This window comes from Mesoplodon bidens (assembly GCF_964165515.1).
Source record: "Mesoplodon bidens genome assembly, chromosome: 4".
Taxonomy (NCBI): domain Eukaryota; kingdom Metazoa; phylum Chordata; class Mammalia; order Artiodactyla; family Ziphiidae; genus Mesoplodon; species Mesoplodon bidens.
In genome coordinates, this window is record NC_138160.1 from 6,866,099 (window position 1) to 6,885,684 (window position 19,586).

The following is a 19,586-nucleotide window of genomic DNA, read 5'->3' on the forward strand; positions in this document are numbered from 1 at the left end:
AAAAGTCAACATTAGTTTTTTAAAGAACCCATTTTTACTGAGCCAATTCATATGAATTTATGTCTAAAACAATCTTAAAATAAATTGAAAGTGACTCATAGCATTTGTAGACAGCTGCTAAATTTCCATTGTCTATCTTGTTTGCTTTAAGGCATTTCTAAGAATTATTTGCCAAGTTTTAAGTTGAGGTAGAAGCCAAAATGTGAACATCATAGAGAGAATAAAGTAGCATTCTCCTCAGTTCCTCACCAAGAGCCAGTCCTCCTGCATCTCATCCTATGTAGTGTCAGCCCAGCCTGGAGCAAGTGTTTGGATGAGAATGAGAAGAGAGAGAAGTTGTGTGCAGAGCTGGAGACAAGGTAGATTCACAGAAAGTCAAGGTGAGACTTGACTTGAACTGGGCTCCTGGGGTCCGCATGGAGAGGCCCTGGGCCTCTAGGGCCTGTAGAAATTATTTAACCCTTGGATCCACCATGCCTTTGGAACCAGGAATGCTGGAAACGTCTGTCATCCAGTCTGTATCTGATGGAAACACCGCCATTTTTCCCCATCCTTTGAATCTGGGTGTGCGTGATTCTCTGTTTGCCTAATAGAATATGGGAAACTAATGCCGTAGGAAGTCTGTGCCAAGGCCTTACAAGACCCCGAGATCCCTTCTTGCTTTCTGGAATCACCACCAGGAAACCAGTCCAGCCTGATGGAGGATGGGTGGCCACAGGGAGAAGAACCAAGGCCCAGCTCCTGGCCAGCAGCAACTGCCAAACCAACAAAAGGCCTGTGTTGGGCCTTCCAGCCAGGCCAGCCCTCCCCAGTTGAAAGCAGTCATGTGACTGGCCCGCAGCAAAACCAGCAAAGGAAGCACCCAGTTGATCCACAGAATCAGGAGGGGGGAAAAAAGAAACATCATTGTTCTAAGCCACTAGTCTTGGGGCAGTTTGTTTTGCAGCAGCAGATAACTGAAATACATGCCTAATCCAAAGCAGGCCTGAGCTCGGGTCAGCAGGGACCCAGGAGCTGCTTAGAATAAGATACTATTTTCCTTAGAAGTCATTGCATAGGCTTCAATATTGTATCAGACACCAGCCTTTCACACTTTCAACTTAGTGCTCCTAAAAATATGTTTACTGTTTGACAAATATTTTTATTGGCATGACAAAGTTGAGAATTCCCAAGTTTATATATGCTGATGTAGGTATTAATCGATAAGTGTATATATATATATATATATATATATATATATATATATATTAAGTTTAACATAACATCTTCTCATGAGCCATAGCTTTCATTCCCATGCTGATCTCGGTTTTTGTTTCCTGGCAGAAAACTTGCCCCCTTTGCACTGTGGCAGGACTGCAGTTCATCAGTTATTTGCTCCTCTTCACCTCCTCCACACTGTGCTCTGGGCTGTGCGTCTTTCATCACTGAGTCAGAGACAGGAGAAGCCTTCCCGATGTAATTTACATGAGCACTTGAATTTGTACCTGCAGAATAACAAAAAGGAGAGTGCCCACTTCCTCAGCTCTAGAAAGATGAAATATTAGAACAACTTTAAGAAAAATACATGAAAAAATGTAAATGCACACATGCCAACTAATATGTATGGTGACAAGATTAAAATACATCTATAAATCTATAGGTATATAGATATGGATATATAGGCACATGTATTACATACTTATATAATACATATACATATATTTGTTATGTACATGCTCCCATCATTTCTTCTAATGGAGAAAATCACAGGTTTTTCAAAATTACCCCCAAATTTTCAAAATATATTTCTTTTTTGCTGCTGCACTCAAGTATGTCTTCCCATTTCCCCCTGACACCTTACAGAGTGGGAAAAAGCTCAAAGTGGAAGAGACAGCAGAAACATACTCAAACAACTCTCAGGCTACTAGGAGGGCACTGGTAGCCAAAGAAGTTACACATCATCCAACTTTGTTACCCACCATCCACTTAATGAGAGCTGAGGCCAGAATGTTCTCCTGACTTCCATCATTGAAAAAACAGACTATTTAATGAGCTGCCCACTTATACAAAGTGTAGTGAGGCCTTAGTCACACATCCATGCCTTCCTTCCTGGGTCCATCTGACAAATGTTTATGGAGTGTCTACTGTGTTCCCAGCTCTGTGTTCCACGCCAAGGACACAATATTGAAGAAGGCACAGTTTGGGCACAGTGCCATCTACAGCATCGGGCAGGAAAGTAAACAGATGATTAGAGTTTGAGGGTACACATTGGATGCCAAAACAGCACACAACACCTAACCAGACAGCTCTCAGAGAGGAGGTGATGGAAGAGGTGGCGGGTGTGGGATTAGAAGCTTGACTGAAGAGTTAGCCGGGCTGACGTTAGTGAATGCCGGTGGTATGGGTGGGAACGGAGTGCTGGAGCCTGGGGTCCAAGTCCCAGGGGAGCATGCTGTCCAGGGAAGAGGTGAGTGCAGCGCCAGGCTGGGGCTGCACATGACTCAGAAGAGCTGGACCACAGGCTCGAGGCTGAGGAGGAAGAAATGAAGGAGGTGGGGTTCACCTCTGGTGAACACAAGATACAAGATACACTACACCAGAGGTGACATCCTGGAGGGCTTAGGATTTGTCAGTAGACATTCGGAGCTGGGACTGACCTGATTTGCCTGCTTCACATTTAAGAAAGACCTCTGCTGCAGGAGAGAAAGGGGGAGGGGAAGACAGGAGGTGGGAAGCCCAGTTAGGAGATGATACACTCATCAGATGGGTGGCAGGGGTGACGGTGAACTGGGGAGTTCAAGTAGGTCAAGGGGAAGGGGCAAGTTCCACAGTGTGAAGGACAGGAATCGCTGCTTCACTGGATGTGGGGTGGTAAGAGGGAAGAGTAATCGAGGATGAGAGGGGTTTCTGCTTGGGCAGCTGGGCAGATGGTCAACCTTTAACTTAACTAAAGTTACAAAGGAAGGAAGAGCTCTGGAAAGGAAAGTGATAGTTTCCATCTTGGAAGTGCAGCATTGGAGTTCCCTGCATGTGACAGAGACCACTGTATTTTTCTCTCAATATCCATTCTCTCCTTCTATTCTAAGAGGATCTTTTTACCTGGGCACATGTCATCCTGAACAAAGACATGTCCCATCATCCGTTAGACGTGATTATAACATTATGATTACCTCTGGCCAATGGCGTGTGTGCAGAAGTCATGATATCTTCCAAGGAATGCCCTAAGGAGGTGTCCTCTTCCATTCTGGAAGGATGGAGGCAAGAAAGCGATTGGATTGATGGACCTCGGAGTACAGGGAGGAAAGGAATGAAGTAGAGAAAGGGAAGGAGCAACAGGGGGACAAGTAGTCGGGCTAGAGGTCCAAAGGAGGAGCCTCATGTGTAGAGCAATGATTCTCAACCAGGGGAGACTTTGACTGTCACCACCCCACCAGGGGGCATTTGGCAATGCTTGGAGGTGATTCCAGATATCACGGCTGGGGACGGGATTTCTACTAGTATCCAGTGGGTAGGAACTCTTGAAGTCAAGTTTAGGTTTAGGTCTGTAGGATAGAAGCTGCTAAGCATCCTGCAATGCACAGGGCAGTCTCCCAAAACAAAGAACTATCCAGTCCCAAATGCCCGTAGTGCTGAAGGCGAGAAGTCAGATTCAGAGGACTGGCCGACAAGGTGAATGTGTACAATGAAATTACATGTCCTACGTAATAGCATTCAAATTCTTTCCACCTGCACACACACAAACATGCATGTGTGCTCCCTGCAAGCGAGTCAGAGCTCATCTGCCTGGCAAGGCTCAGCCCACGGGCTGCCAGTTTGCTTTCTCCCGGCTTAAAATTTTGATGAATTCTTAAGAATGTATATGTTTAGAAAAAATAAATGAGTTAGCAAACACACCAAATCAAGGTTTCCTGCTACATTACCTGCATGATTTAAACTTGAGTTATCATCATATGTAACTAACAATAAACTCTCTTACGAGATATTTTTCTTAAATTATAGAAGCTTCAAGCCACAGTTTATTTTTCTTTGTCAGGTAGCCGTGTGTTGGGGAGGAGGAAATTTCCCCCCTACCCTTCTTAGGTTCTTTTGGCTGGTCCAATAATGAAATTGACACAAGACAGATGAACAGGAGAAAAAATACAAATTTAGTTCATACCTTTGGAGATCTCATAGAAATAGAACATTAGAAGGGGCCAAAGCAGGCAGTTTTTATATTTTTAGACAAAGAAACAATACATTTGCGAGAAACTGACAAGACAAAGAAATTTAAGCTTGGGTGCTTAATTAGTGAAGAATCAAAACTGAGTTTGGGCTTGGGTGGTAAATTAAAGGAGTAACGAGGTTTGTTTATAGGAGCTTCTCGGCCCTGAATTCCCTCTCTCTGACCATAAGGGTGTGTCTACCTCCTGGCACTGGGAGTGTACCTTTCACTGGGGAGATTTATTTGTTGCTTTCAGGGGGGCAGAGAGGGCAGGTCAGAGTATCCCTTTTGCACTGGCTGTTTCTCAAGTAACTGTAATTCAGAATAACCAGGATGTCACTGTGGTTGGGAGTGTGGTAGGGGGCTGCCCTGAGCCCCAGCAGTTGCATCTGAGATCCTGAACCAGAGTCACTGTTTTTAGCTAATATTTGATGTCGTTCTCTCCAAAGACAGAACTCTTAGTGAAATCTAGGTGGGAGAATCCTTGAAAGAAAACCTGCAGTCTGATTACAGAGAACATATTTTTTAAAGACAAAGATAAAGCTTAAAAATCATGTGCCAACAGTATTCGTTCAGAGATCGGGTGCGTAACAAGTTAACAGTCCAGCAAACTGCAGCCAAAGAGCACCTTCATTCCTGCGTTCGAACCACAGTCCTTTCATCTGAGTTACTTTAGTACAGTTCTAGCAACAGGACTGCCCTTCTACTTTTGGCCATGGTGATTTTGCAGTCCAATTTGCTGACTGAATCTTTCATTTGTACCTGAGGAACATTAGGACATTGCTTAATGAGCAGAATGAGAATTAGTGCAATTCCGCTCTCTCTTTTTTCTCATTCATTGGTATCAGCAGTATCAGTGCCCAAGGGGACAATTAGTGTTTAAGGGTAGGCACCATGTTTAAAGGGTATTATCTGCAAGGTTTTGACTTTAGAGGCTTTCCTCTGGAGGCTTTAGTTTTCAGGACAAATAAGCAGAAATGTGAACAACTACCTCCGTGCTGGAGAGTCCTTGGATCACGCCTCCAAGCCAGCTCCTCAGCTTTGCATTCACAGCAGAGAAAAAGCAAATGCCCACTTCAGGATTCGGTCCTATGTTCGTGAGAGAAATGGCAAGCAGTTTCTTCCAGAAATCTCCTCGGTTCCCTCCCTGCTCAAAGAAAGCCTTCTGATATTTGCTGGCATTTGCTCTGTGCCCCAGTGTGACTGGGGGCACACCTCTGGCAGGGGTCTGGATTGAGGGGTGGGAAGAGGTTGAGGGCTTTTAACACCACAGGAGACTGAGAATTACCCCCAGACCAAGTTTGCATTGGGGTTCAGGTCTCCAAGTTCAGCACAATTAGGAAAAAGGATCATTCTCCCCACCAAAAAAAAAAAGGAGTGGGGAGGGGAATCAACCACACCCAGAGACACTAACATGTGGGACAATAGCTATCCCCATCACTGGCTGGAGCTGTCATTTCTTCTTGTGCCTCTTTGTATGTTGCCTCTTTTTCTGGATGGTAAGAAGAGCTCTACCCACTGACTGCCTCCATGGGCTCAAATACTGACTCCACCACCTGCTTGATGTGGGATACTTAGCAAGTCTCCAAACCTCTTTTCCTTCAGTTTCCTCTTCGTAACAATGAGGAAAGTAAAAATACCTACTTCATTGGATTGGGGAAGAATTAAGCAAGACAATGATTACAAATCACTTAGAACTGGAATTGGTACATGGAAAGTAGTCAACTAATATCTGTTGAATGGAAAAAAAAATATTGAATTAAGAGCATAGCAACTGCATGGAAACAACCTAAATGTCCATCGACAGATGAATGGATAAAGATAAAGTTGTACATATACACAGTAGAATATTACTCAGCCATAAAAAGAATGAAATAATGCCATTTACAGCAGCATGGATGGACCTAGAGATTATCATGCTAAGTGAAGTGAGCCAGACAGAGAAGACAAATATCATATATATGGAATCTAAAATATGACACAAATGAACTTATGTATGAAACAGAAATAGACTCACAGACATAGAGAACAGACTTGTGGTTGCCAAAGGGGAAGGAGTGAAGGAGGGAAGGATTGGGAGTTTGGGGTCAGCAAATGCAAACTATTATATTCAATATATAGAATGCATAAACAATAAGGTCCTACTGTAGAGCACAGGGAACTATTTTCAATATCCTGTGAGAAAGCATAATGGAAAAGAATATGAAAAAGCATGTACATACATGTATTGATATAACTGAGTCACTTTGCTGTACACCGAGAAACTAACACAACATTATAAAATCAACTATACTTCAATAAAATAATTTTTTAAAACAGAGCACAGCAACGGCATTCAAGTAGAGTAGTTCTATAATTTCCTGGGAAGAATAGGAGAAAGTTCATTTCCATGTAAGATAGAGGTCTGTTCTTTGAGCAACAATTCTGAATGTTCCAAACATGAATGTATAGACCTTTTTTGAGGCCAAACTTAGTAGCAGTATTAAAGGGACTGGTCTCCCCTCCAAAGCTGCATAGCCTCTGGCACCCACCCTCACCCCTCCCCACATCTCTTATACTCATCATGGTTTCATAACATGAAACACCCAAACATCCAGCCTTAGACTGAGCAGTCCAGTCCAGACTAGAATCCCAAGCTGCTGAGGGATTAAACAGAGTGAACCCACAGTCTCACCACCATAAAGGATCTGCCCGTGCAGACAAACTCCTGGGCTCTTTCTCAGTACTTTTCATGGTTGATGGTACAAACATCACTGTGTGACACGGCACTGCCAACATTCTTAAGTATGAGAGCACTTGGCTGGCTGATGAAAGCCCGTTGCTTGGCAACCAATGAGAACAAACACCTTCATTGGAGAACAGAGACAACAGGAATTTGTATATAGGATGACAGCTACAGTCAAGCAGAATGGGTAAATTCTCAAGACTTCAGCCTTTCCTTAGAACAAATCTTTTAGAGAAGTGATCCCTGTTTTTTATAGCTGAAGAGAAACGTTTGATCCTGGGTGGGGAAATTCCTGCCCTATATAATTCCTACACCCCTCAAAGCAACCCAAAGTGCCTGAATGAGTAAGTGAAATTTCACCAAGTCAGAACAGCTGTGAAGATCACATGCACACAAGGATTGAGCACATGGGGTGGTGTACACACCCTTCACAGTGTTGCATCTGTCCGAATAGCTAAGGTGTGCAGTGGCAAAAAGTGCCCCCAAACTGAAGGGGTTGCCAACGATAATGGAAGGGAGACCTTGTATTTGTCCAGTATAGATGGGCTGCCACGCTGCATCCTACACTGGTCTCAGGCTCAGAGTAGCTTCTACCTGGGACATTACTGGTCCCCAAAGCAGAGGGAAACGAAAGCTTGGTGAGCCTCACACTGCTCTTAAAACTTCTGCTCAGAAGAAGCACACATCATGCCTCTCACATTTCGTTGGTCAGACCAAACCACGAGACCAAGCTTATGATCAGTGGGGCAAGGAAAGGAAGGGCCAACACATATTTCAGAACAACTATTCAGTTACAGTGTTGTGTGTATATAACTACATTGTTATCCTCTCGTCTATGGCATACAGTTTCATTGAGGGATTGCGTTTGAATGTTAAAATATTCCATTTTACTCCTTGCAATATTTAGTACAATTGATCCCACATATTACGTCTATACCTTATCATTTCCTTCTGTCGACGGTACTGTCAGCATCTCCACCTTCTTCTCAGAAGAAATTACCTGGCCACCTGTACGTCATGAGTTTTTTCTTTTCTCTGAAATCCAGCAGTGTGGTCAGTTTTCACACATTCTCTCTGCCATCTTCTTCAACTGGCTTTACCTATTTCAGGCTGGAGGGTGTTCCTTATGACTTTTGAGAGGCAAATCGGACCAGAATCAGTGTTACTCTGGAGTATTTTACTTTTATACTTTATAGCATGTGAGTGAGAAGGTCTGTTTGCATGGTGAGATCCCCTTTGGGTGATATAACAGAACTGGTGTTGAGTTGTGTTGTCTCAGAACACGTGGGAGCAGTGGCCAGGGAGATGCGTGTGATGCCCATGGACCCTTCCACCATCTTGCTCTGGGCACCTGTACAGCCATGTGCCCTGCTGCCCAGTCCAGGGAACAGAGCTGTGCCTCTTATCCTAGGACATCCATAGTCTCCCACCCAAGGATTGAATGCTTTTTACCTTATGAGTGATGTTTTTTCCACTAGAGGCTCTATTATAAAGAAAGAGTTGGATTGATGGTAAACAGTTCAAGTTTAGAAGTATCAATTTTCTGTCACCTGTGACTAGAGACATAATTTGTAATTTGACTTGATTAGGTTTTTGTTCTCTAACTTCTCCGAACTGGAGAGTAATCACATGTAAAGGACTGTTTCTTTTTTCCCAGCTTCTATTAAAGATGTGCTCTCTAAAAGTGTCTCAGCCATCTCAATCCTCTCATTGACCTTGCAAATCAGAGCAAGTGAGACAAGCAGTCAGGGGCTATAAAGTTGGAAGACACAAAATTCCTCTGGTCTTGACTCCCTAGTGAATACCACCTCCCTATACCCTCTCTGAGCCACATCTATACCTATTTTTCCCCTTTTTTTTTGGTCAAAAATGCTTAAATTTAAATAAAATTGAATGTGACCCAGGTTTATAAGATGAGACAACGATACATGAATGCAACCAAAGGACTTACTGTTTTGTAAAAGGGAACAGTGATTTGTTGATGTGCATATTGATTTTAATTTGCACAAAACATTTCAGTTTTCCTAGAAAACTGACTTCCCCTCCACAAACAGTGGTCATTAACATGGCACACCTGAGCTGTTGGGTTTTTTTTTTTCCCTAATTTTATTATTTGAGTCCTCTCTGTCTTTTTCTTGATGAGTCTGGCTAAAGGTTTATCAATTTTGTTTATCTTCTCAAAGAACCAACTTTTAGTTTTATTGATCTTTGCTATTGTTTTCTTTGTTTCTATTTCATTTATTTCTGCTCTGATCTTTATGATTTCTTTCCTTCTACTAACTTTGGGTTCTGTTTGTTCTTCTTTCTCTAGTTCCTCTGGGTGTAAGGTTAGATTGTTTATTTGAGATTTTTCTTGTTTCTTGAGGTGCAATTGTATTGCTATAAACTTCCTTCGTAGAACTGCTTTTGCTGCATCCCATAGGTTTTGGATCATCGTGTTTTCATTATCATTTGTCTCTAGGTATTGTTTTCTATTTCCTCTTTGATTTCTTCAGTGATCTCTTGGTTATTTAGTAAGGTTTTGTTTATCCTCCATGTGTTTGTGTTTTTTACATTTTTTCCCTGTAATTTATTTCTAATCTTATAGCATTGTGGTCAGAAAAGATCTTGATATGATATCAACTTTCTTAAATTTACTGAGGCTTGATTTGTGACCCAAGATGTGATCTATCCTGGAGAATGTTCCATGTGTACTTGAGAAGAAAGTGTAATCTGCTGTTTTTGCATGGAATGTCCTATAAATATCAGTTAAATCTATCTGGTCTATTGTGTCATTTAAAGCTTGTGTTTCCTTATTAATTTTCTGCCTGGATGATCTGTCCATTGGAGTGAGACGTTGAAGTACCCCACTATTATTATATTACTGTCGATTTCCTCTTTTATAGCTGTTAGAATTTGTCTTATGCATTGAGGTGCTCCTATGTTGGATGCATATATATTTATAATTGTTATATCTTCTTCTTGGTTTGATCCCTTGATCATTGTGTAGTGTCCTTCCTTGTCTCTTGTAACATACTTTATTTTAAGGTCTATATTATCTGATATTAGTATTGCTACTCCAGCTTTCTTTTGATTTCCATTTGCATGGAATATCTTTTTCCATCCCCTCACTTTCAGTCTGTATGTGTCCCTAGATCTGAAGTGGGTCTCTTGTAGACAGCATATATATGGGTCTTGTTTTTGTATCCATTCAGTGAGCCTATCTGTGTCTTTTGGTTGGAGCATTTAATCCATTTACATTTAAGGTAATTATCGATATGTACATTCCTATTACCATTTTCTTAATTGTTTTGCGTTTGTTTTCTGTAGGTCTTTTTCTTCTCTTGTGTTTCCCACTTAGAGAAGTTCCTTTAGCGTTTGTTGTGGAGCTGGTTTGGTGGTGCTGAATTCTCTTAGTTTTTGCTTGTCTATAAAGCTTTTGATTTCTCTGTCAAATCTGAATGAGATCCTTGCCAGGTAGAGTAATCTTGGTGGTAGGTTCTTCCCTTTCATCACTTTAAATATTTTGCTCTCTTTTGGCTTGTAGAGTTTCTGCTGAGAAATCAGCTGTTAACCTTATGGGAGTTCCCTTGTATGTTATTTGTCATTTTTCCCTTGTTGCTTTTAATAATTTTCATTTGTCTTTAATTTTTGTCAGTCTGATTACTATGTGTCTTGGTGTGTTCCTTCTTGGGTTTATCCTGCCTGGGACTCTCTGTGCTTCCTAGACTTGGGTGGCTATTTCCTTTCCCATGTTAGGGAAGTTTTTGACTATAATATCTTCAAATATTTTGGGGGGCCCTTTCTCTCTCTCTTCCTTCTGGAAACCCTTTAAGGAGAATGTGGGTGCATTTACCATTGTCCCAGAGGTTTCTTAGGCTGTCTTCATTTCTTTTCATTCTTTTTTCTTTATTCTGCTTTGCCACAGTGAATTCCACCATTCTGTCTTCCAGGTCACTTATCCATTCTTCTGCCTCAGTTATTCTGCTATGCATTCCTTCTAGTGTATTTTTGATTTCAGTTACTGTATTGTTCATCTGTGTTTGTCCTTTAATTCTTCTAGATGTTTGTTCTTTAATTCTTGTAAGTCTTTGTTCAACATTTCTTGCATCTTCTCAATCTTTGTTTCCATTTTTTTTTTTCTGAGGTCCTGGATCATCTTCACTATCATTATTCTGAATTCTTTTTCTGGAAGGTTGCCTAACTCCACTTCATTTTAGTTGTTTTTTGGTGTTTTATCTTATTCCTTCATGTAGTACATAGTCCTCTGCCTTTTCATTTTGTCTGTCTTTCTGTGAATGTGGTTTTCCTTCCACAGGCTGCAGGATTGTAGTTCTTCTTGCTTCTGTTGTCTGCCCTCTGGTGGATGAGGCTATCCCACACCCACACTCTTGACCCTTCTTCATCCTCCTCCAATTCATTGAAGTCACTCTTCAAGAACCAGCACAGACCCAACTTCCTCCTTGTCTTCTTGGTCAAGATCTCAAGTGGTCTCTCCTTTCCCACAGTCCTTCTTATAGCCTTGGCCATGGTCTTCAGTTGTGAGCACTTGGGTCCTTTCCTCTGTGTCACTAATTGTTCGACATTGAAACAATGAGAGGTAAATTCCAGAAAGAACCTCTTGTAGTTCCATAAAATTCTAGGAACTTACAGGGGCATGGAGACCTTCAACTCACTGAATCCAACAGACATATTTCTTAGACAACGAAACTAGGTCTCAAAGGCTGGAGTGATTTAATTGAGGTCTTCTACGTAGTGACAGAGAAAGGGCAGGACTCACATATACTCTTACCTAGGTGCTGTTTCTACTCTAAAGTACTTCTGCTTTCTATCATACATAAATATGACTACTGACTTTTTTGTAAAAGTCAAAGAAAGATAAAGCAAGGCCTCTCAAATAGTAAGGGTATTAAATGTGTTCTGATTTGATTGATGTAAAGCAAGATTTCTAAGTATGGACCTAAGAGAAACAAACTAAATTTTATAACAAGAAACAGTGGCAACAGCAGTTGTTACTAGACCTTAACTTCAGAGATTTGCAAGTGATAGAGTTTGGTGCCAGTGGAGGATGCTTCTTCTCAGAGACCTGCAAGCATGAAGCTGGCTACAAGACAAGATACAGCTGAGGGAAGATACTGACATATATTCACATCCCTGGCAGGTATTTTCCAAGTACAGAGTTTTCAGCATTTGACTCTGAGTGGATACCTGGTCCTTTTATACTGCAGGAAAATATTGAATAACATCATCTGTCTCCTCAGCACCACATGTAACACAGTGGCTGCTTAGGGATCTGGTGTCTGTTTCTTCTGGTAGCTACTTTCTATTGGGAGAAGAAAAATATATAACAATATCCCTTCTATTTATTGAATTGGTTTAGCATCCTGATGTAATTGAATTGCACTTAAAATAAGAACTAAATAGAAGTAAGAATTTTGAAAGAGAAAAAATATTATTTCCTATAAAAAAGCATGGCCCTTTCATCCTCCCTTTTGAAAAATACAGCAGGTTTAAATATTTATTACATGCATGGTTTAATGCAGGAACATGATATAATGTACATCTCTATATCTTAGCTCAAAATTTAAGTACAAGTTATCTTTGCTTAAATTGGATTTTCCTGTCATCAACCAAAATAATGTCAAAAGTAGCATAAATATAAAGTTAAATATCTGCTTTGTTTCATTATATTAGAAATTCTTTGGAGTGCAGAGTGTCCTGAATTTTGAACAGTAGTACGTTGAAATTTACAAACTCTGTAGCTTTTCTCAGAGGCACAATTTAAAAGAACAAGTTCTGGTAAAAAAAAAAGGATGTGTTAAAATGGAACTCTCAAGCCAAGGTCAAGCTGTTCACTGGATAACCTTTGAATAGGCTGGAATTATCCAGATTCTCTGTAGGTAGACAATCTTTTCTAGCAAGAGAAAGAAATAACAGTGGTGTGTATCAATAAGTTTTGTGACAACTTGATTTTCCAAAAGTCCCCTTAAGAAATTTCTCCAATGCATTTTGAGGTAATGTAGGTAAGTCATATCCAGTATATTAAACACTGAAGTTTGTGTGTTGCTTTCAGATAACTTGGCAGGGCACACAGCTATATTAGCAAAAAGCTGAAATATTAATGGAAATATTAACCTTGTCAGATTATGAACTGAGTTGAAATTTATCATGTGTGCCATAATATTGGGCTTTTCTTTCAGAGCAAAGCATTTTATAATGGAAGAAAGACATTTAAAAGTGACTTGATTTACCACACTTGAGTACAGGCCTTTATTTAAGGCTTACCCCAATACCCAATGCTGTGAACACCAAGAAGAGATGTGCAGACCCCAGAGCACGGATCCTGTCCGTGGACTCTGATCACAGGTCTTGCTATCCACCAGTGGTACCAGAATCACATGATAGTGGAGAAGCCATGGGTCTTTTCCTTTGGCTGGTTGGCTGTTACCAAAATCTTTATTCCATTCTACCTTCACACAAATTCTTAACACACACACAAAAAGAAAAAATTTGGTTTACACAACATATGGAGTTGATTTCCTGTACTTTTCAAACTACCTATAAAAAGCCAGTCATCTGTCTACATGTGGTGCTAAAATGAAGATCATGGTTTACATTTGATCATTAAATGAAGTTATGGGCATGAAAGAGAATTGCTATATTTGATTCATCTTTTTTGTTCATAAAATCTGTTTTTCAGGAAAGGCTGGCTCTGTGTGCTTTGGGGTTTAGTGTATTCTTATTATAGAATGTAGGCAGAAGAGAGAAGATGTTTAGAAATGTCTCAGTTAGGTTTGCCCCAAGCAGCCCTAAGACAAGGATGTGGGTGTGGACATTTAGTTGGGAAGTGATTCCAGGTGGCAGAGTGAGTGGACAAGGGAGGGTCCCACTCCAGCTCCTGAAAGAGGCAACTGGCAACAGGGGCTCAGTCCATCTGGAGGCCCTCCAAGGGAAGTGTGGAAGATTCTCAGACCTGCCCACTGAGGGGTGTGGGTGCAGAAACTGGGGTACTTATCTATCATTTTATAAATGATTTTTTTAATATCCACCAATTACTTTCTCATTGGTTGAGGCACAGGAAACTGTAGATTTAGAAAGGAACAGGCTGCAGGTGACCTCCAAGGAAGGCAGAGGGAATATGGTTAGGACACCAACAACAGCAGCTCCAGAAAGCATAACTAGAAATGAATATAAACATTGGGAGAGTCGACTGACTGTACCAAATACACGTGGACCCTTAGGTTATCATCATATGGTAATAATGCAGAACGATGTCAACTACGCACTGTGACCTTGTGCGTTTTGTTTTTTCTTAGCCCTTGACTCTTCCATCACCCATCAGAAGGTACAAAAAATTGGTTTTAATCTACTTAAGCTATTCATCAGACATCTCTGTAGACACAGATTCCATTGAAATTTCTAAACAGATAGCCTAGGCCAGATTCATAATCTGTTATTCCTACATGCCAACACTTCTTGTCACTGTTTTCGAAGTTAACAAATTTGTATTCAGTATCTACTTGCTTTATGACAGAGATTTGATGGCACTCTCAGTGACATGCCTGCTTTTGCTCCCATCTGCGACTGCTTTGATCATGTCTGAGAGGGTGACCAGACAGGTCTTCTGATTTTGTTGACAGCAGTTTCATACTTTCCTCAATAGGTTTCCTCTATTTGTTTAAATAGATTTTGAACATTATGAGCCCTTTATAATATTTTGACCTCACATCCAGTGATGCAATACACTGATCAATAAACAGAAAGAGAAGCAGAGATCATTCCATACAGGATTACTCAATACATACAGTGTGTTCAATAGCTACCAGAATGGAATTAAGTGAATGCAACATTAGCATAACTCAGTTCCAAACTTTAAGGGACAAAGTCTGTTGTCTTGTTGTCTAAGTACTTCCTTGGATGTATCACATGTTTTATGACCTTCAGACTTCCCAAATGTCTAACCATCTGGTTGGTCATGGAAGCCAAAACACAGAAAAATGACAATAAGTGGCAAATAGATGTATTTGACAGGTGGGTAGCAAAAGATGAGTAGATGTTGGAACAGCTCTTTGTATTAAGATTACAAAAGGTAGAAAAGTGCCATTTATTTTAAAAAATAAATCCCACTGTCTTTCCATGTGGGTTCTGAGATAAGAGAGGGAGCAGAATTGTATAGACACTAGATCAACAATCAAATGTATTGAACTCTCAATTTGTGTGTAACAAGGACACAGCTTTTCTTCTAAGTTTTAAAATATGGACATCTATTTTTCACGTCATTAGTAATTTCTTGGTAATCTGAGTTCCAAGTGGCTCCATTTTTCTGGGGTCATCTGTTCTGTTGACAAACCAAAACATTACTTGATTTCTTACTCTATTTTTGACCTCAGTTATTTTCCATCCTTCTACTTTTGCTTATCTTGGCCCTGTCTGCATGCAGAGATGTCTAACACATTTTGCTCTAGTCCAAAATTTGAACTCGCTTTGTCACCTTTGAGCTAATATGATGCTGCTATATTGTTAGATCATTAATGAAATTTGGAGAATAACAGAAGGGAATTCGAGCTCAGAATACAAATCAAATCAAAATTCAATTTCAAGTGGTTGCTAATGTTTACCAACCCTTTTCCAACCAGGAGGCACTTTAAATGTTCTCTTTTTCCTTGGATGAAACCTGCTGATGTGAAGCTGGGTTCTCCCCTCCCCCTGAATGAGTCTTTCACTCCTCTCCCATACCCACAGCATCATTGTCTGCCAGAGAGAAAAACCCCACAGTAATCACTGCGTTATTTTGAAGAGTAGTAAAATTTCCCTTTGTATGAACATCACCAATCCAGATTTTGCCCAGGCCTGGTATTTATGACCAAGAAGGTAATTAGGGTTGAGCTTCAAGATGGCAGAAGAGTAAGACGTGGAGATCATGTTCCTCCCCACAAATACATCAGAAATACAACTACACGTAGAACAACACCTACAGAACACCTACTGAATGCTGGCAGAAGACCTCATACCCCCGAAAAGGCAAGAAACTCCCCACGTACCTGGGTAGGGAAAAAGAAAAAAAGAAAAAGCAGAGACAAAAGAATAGGGACGGGACCTGCACCAGTGGGAGAGAGCCATGAAGGAGGAAAGGTGTCCACACACTAGGAAGGCCCTTCGCAGGCAGAGACTGCAGGTGGCGGAGGGGGAAAGCTTTGGAGCCGCAGAGGAGAGCACAGCCACAGGGGTGCGGAGGGCAAAGCAGAGAGATTCCAGCACAGAGGATCGGTGCCAACTGTCACTCACCAGCCTGAGAGGCTTGTCTGCTCACCCACAAGGGCAGGTAGGGCTGGGAACCGAGGCTCGGGCTTTGGTCAGAGCACAGGGAGAGGACTGGGTTTGGCGGCGTGAACACAGCCTGCAGGGGGTTAGTGTGCCACGGCTGGCCGGGAGGGAGTCTGGGAAAAAGTCTGGACCTGGTGAAGAGGCAGGAGACTTTTTCTTCCCTCTTTGTTTCCTGGTGCGTGAGGAGAGAGGATTAAGAGCACCGCTTAAAGGAGCTCCAGAGACGGGAGCGAGCCACGGCTAACAGCACGAACCCCAGAGACGTGTGTGGGACGATGGGGCTGCTGCTGCCGCCACCAAGAAGCCTGTGTTCGAGCACAGGTCACTCTCCACACCTCCCTTCCAGGGAGCCTGTGCGGCCCGCCACTGCCAGGGTTCTGGGTTCCAGGGACAACTTCCCCGGGAGAACTCACGGTGCACCTCAGGCTGGTGTAACATCACGCTGGCCTCTGCCGCTGAAGGCTCACCCCACATTCGTACCCCTCCCTCCCCCCGGCCTGAGTGAGCCAGAGTCCCCGAATCAGCTGCTCCTTTAACCCCGTCCTGTCTGAGAGAAGAACAGATGCCCTCCAGCAACCTACACACAGAGGCGGGGCCAAATCCAAAGCTGAGACCCGGGAGCTGTGCGAACAAAGAAGAGAAAGGGAACTCTCTCCCAGCAGCCTCAGGAGCAGCGGATTAAATCTCCACAATCAACTTGATGTACCCTGCCTCTGTGGAATACCTGAATAGACAACGAATCATCCCAAACTGAGGAGATGGACATTGGGAGCAAAGATATATACCTATTTTTCATTTTTCTCTTTTTGTAAGTGTGTATGTGGATGCTTCTGTATGTGATTTTGTCTGTATGGCATTGCTTTTGTCATTTGTCCTAGGGTTCTGTCTGTCCGTTTTTTTGTTTTACTTTTTAGTACAGATTTAAACACTTGTTATCATTGGTGGATTTGTTTTTTGGTTTCGCAGCTTTCTTCTTTCTTTCTTTCCTTTTCAAAAATTTTTTTTGTTAAAAACATTTCTTAATAATTACTTTTTATTTTAATAACTTTATTTTATTTTACTTTATTATATTTTATTTTATCTTCTTCTTTCTTTCTTTCTTTCTTTCTTTCTTTTCTCCCTTTTATTCTGAGCCGTGTGGATGACAGGCTCTTGGTGCTCCAGCCAGGCATCAGGGCTGTGCCTCTGAGGTGGGAGAGCCAAGTTCAGGACACTGGTCCACAAGAGGCCTCCCAGCTCCATGTAACATCAAACAGTGAAAATCTCCCAGAGATCCCCATCTCAATGCCAAGACCCATATCCACCGAATGACCAGCAAGCTACAGTGCAGGACATCCTATACCAAACAACTAGCAAGACAGAAACACAATACCATCCATTAGAGCACAGACTGCCTTAACCCATGATAAGGCCACAAACATGCCAAAACACACCACCACACGTGGACCTACCCACCAAAAAGACAAGATCGAGCCTCATCCACCAGAACACAGGCACTAGTCCCCTCCACCCAGAAGCCTACACAACACACTGAACCAAACTTAGCCACTGGGGACAGACAGCAAAAACAACGGGAACTACGAACCTGCAGCCTGCAAAAAGGAGATCCCAAACACAGTAAGATAAGCAAAATGAGAAGACAGAGAAACACACAGCAGATGAAGAAGCAAGGCAAAAACCCACCAGAGCTAACAAATGAAGAACAAGTAGGCAGTCTACCTGAAAAAGAATTCAGAGCTATGATAGTAAAGATGATCCAAAATCTTGGAAATAGGATGGAGAAAATGCAAGAAATGTTTAACAAGGAACTAGAAGAACTAAAGAGCAAACAAACAGTGAGGAAAAACACAGCATATGAAATTCAAAATTCTCTAGAAGGGATCAATAGCAGAAAGACTGAGGGAGAAGGACGCATAAGTGACGTGGAAGGTAAAAGAGTGGAAATAACTACTGCAGAGCTGAATAAAGAAAAAAGAATGAAAATAATTAAGGACAGTATCAGAGACCTCAGGGACAACATTATACACACCAACATTCGAATTAGAGGGGTCCCAGGTAAAGAACAGAAAAAGAAAGGGACTGAGAAAATATTTGAAGACATTATAGTTGAAAACTTCCCTAATATGGGAAAGGAAATAGTTAATCAAGTCCAGGAAGCACAGAGAGTCCCATACAGGATGAATCCAAGGAGAAACACACCAAGACACATATTAATCAAACTTTCAAAAATTAAATGCAAAGAAAAAACATTAAAAGCAGCAAGGGAAAAACAACAAATAGCACACAAGGGACTCTCCATAAGTTTAACAGCTATCATTCAGCAGAAATTCTGCAAGCCAGAAGGGAGTGGCAGGACATATTTAAAGTGATGAAGGAGAAAAACCTACACCCAAGATTACTCTACCAGCAAGGATCTTATTCAGATGTGATGGAGAAGTTAAAACCTTTACAGACAAGCAAAAGATAAAAGAATTCAGCACCACGAAACCAGCTTTACAACACATGCTAAAGGAACTTCTCTAGTCAGGAAACACAAGAGAAGGAAAAGACCTACAATAAAAAACCCAAAACAATTAAGAAAATAGTAAGAGGAACATACATATCGATAATTACCTTAAATGTAAATGGATTAAATGCTCCCACCAAAAGACATAGACTGGCTGAATGGATACAAAAACAAGACCCATATATATGCTGTCTACAAGAGACCCACTTCCGACCTAGGGACACATACAGACTGAAAGTGAGGGTAGGGAAAAAGATATTCCATGCAAATGGAAATCAAAAGAAAGCTGGAGTAGCAATTCTCATATCAGACAAAATAGACTTTAAAACAAAGACTATTCAAGAGACAAAGAAGAACACTACATAATGATCAAGGGGTCAATCCTAGAAGAAAATATAACAATTGTAAACATCTATGCACCCAGCATAGGAGCAACTCAATAGATAAGGCAAATACTAACAGCCATAAAAGGGGAAATCGACAGTAACACAATCAAAGTAGGGGACTTTAACACCCCAGTTTCAACAATGGACAGATAATCCGAAATGAAAATAAATAAGGAAACACAAGCTTTAAATGATTCATTAAACAAGATGGACTTAATTGATATTTATAGAACATTCCATCCAAAAACAACAGAATACACATTCTTCTCAAGTGCTCATGGAATATTTTCCAGGGTAGACCATATCTTGGGTCACAAATCAAGCCTTGGTAAATTTAAGAAAATTGAGATCATATCAAATGTATTTTCCGACCACAATGCTGTGATACTAGATATCAATTATATGAATACATCTGTAAAAAATACAAACATATGGAGGCTAAACAATACACTACTTAATAACGAAGAGATCACGGAAGAAATCAAA

General features: G+C 41.2%; 1 protein-coding gene and 1 long non-coding RNA gene across 5 annotated transcripts in view; one reads left to right on the plus strand and one right to left on the minus strand.

Moving 5' to 3' along the window:
• The window catches only part of ADCY2 (adenylate cyclase 2), a 441,039-nt gene that overhangs the window by 267,408 nt on the left and 154,045 nt on the right, over window positions 1–19,586 (plus strand). The window lies entirely within an intron of this gene.
• LOC308617063 lies at window positions 1,152–6,943 on the minus strand. 3 transcript variants are annotated; one of them, XR_014015811.1, is made up of 5 exons: window positions 6,855–6,943; window positions 5,172–5,269; window positions 3,150–3,223; window positions 2,361–2,508; window positions 1,152–1,484 (listed from the first exon to the last, which is right to left on the minus strand). It is a non-coding gene; the product is annotated as an uncharacterized lncRNA (long non-coding RNA). The 3 variants fall into 3 exon arrangements; XR_014015812.1 differs by having other exon boundaries at window positions 1,152–1,524; XR_014015810.1 differs by lacking the exon at window positions 3,150–3,223.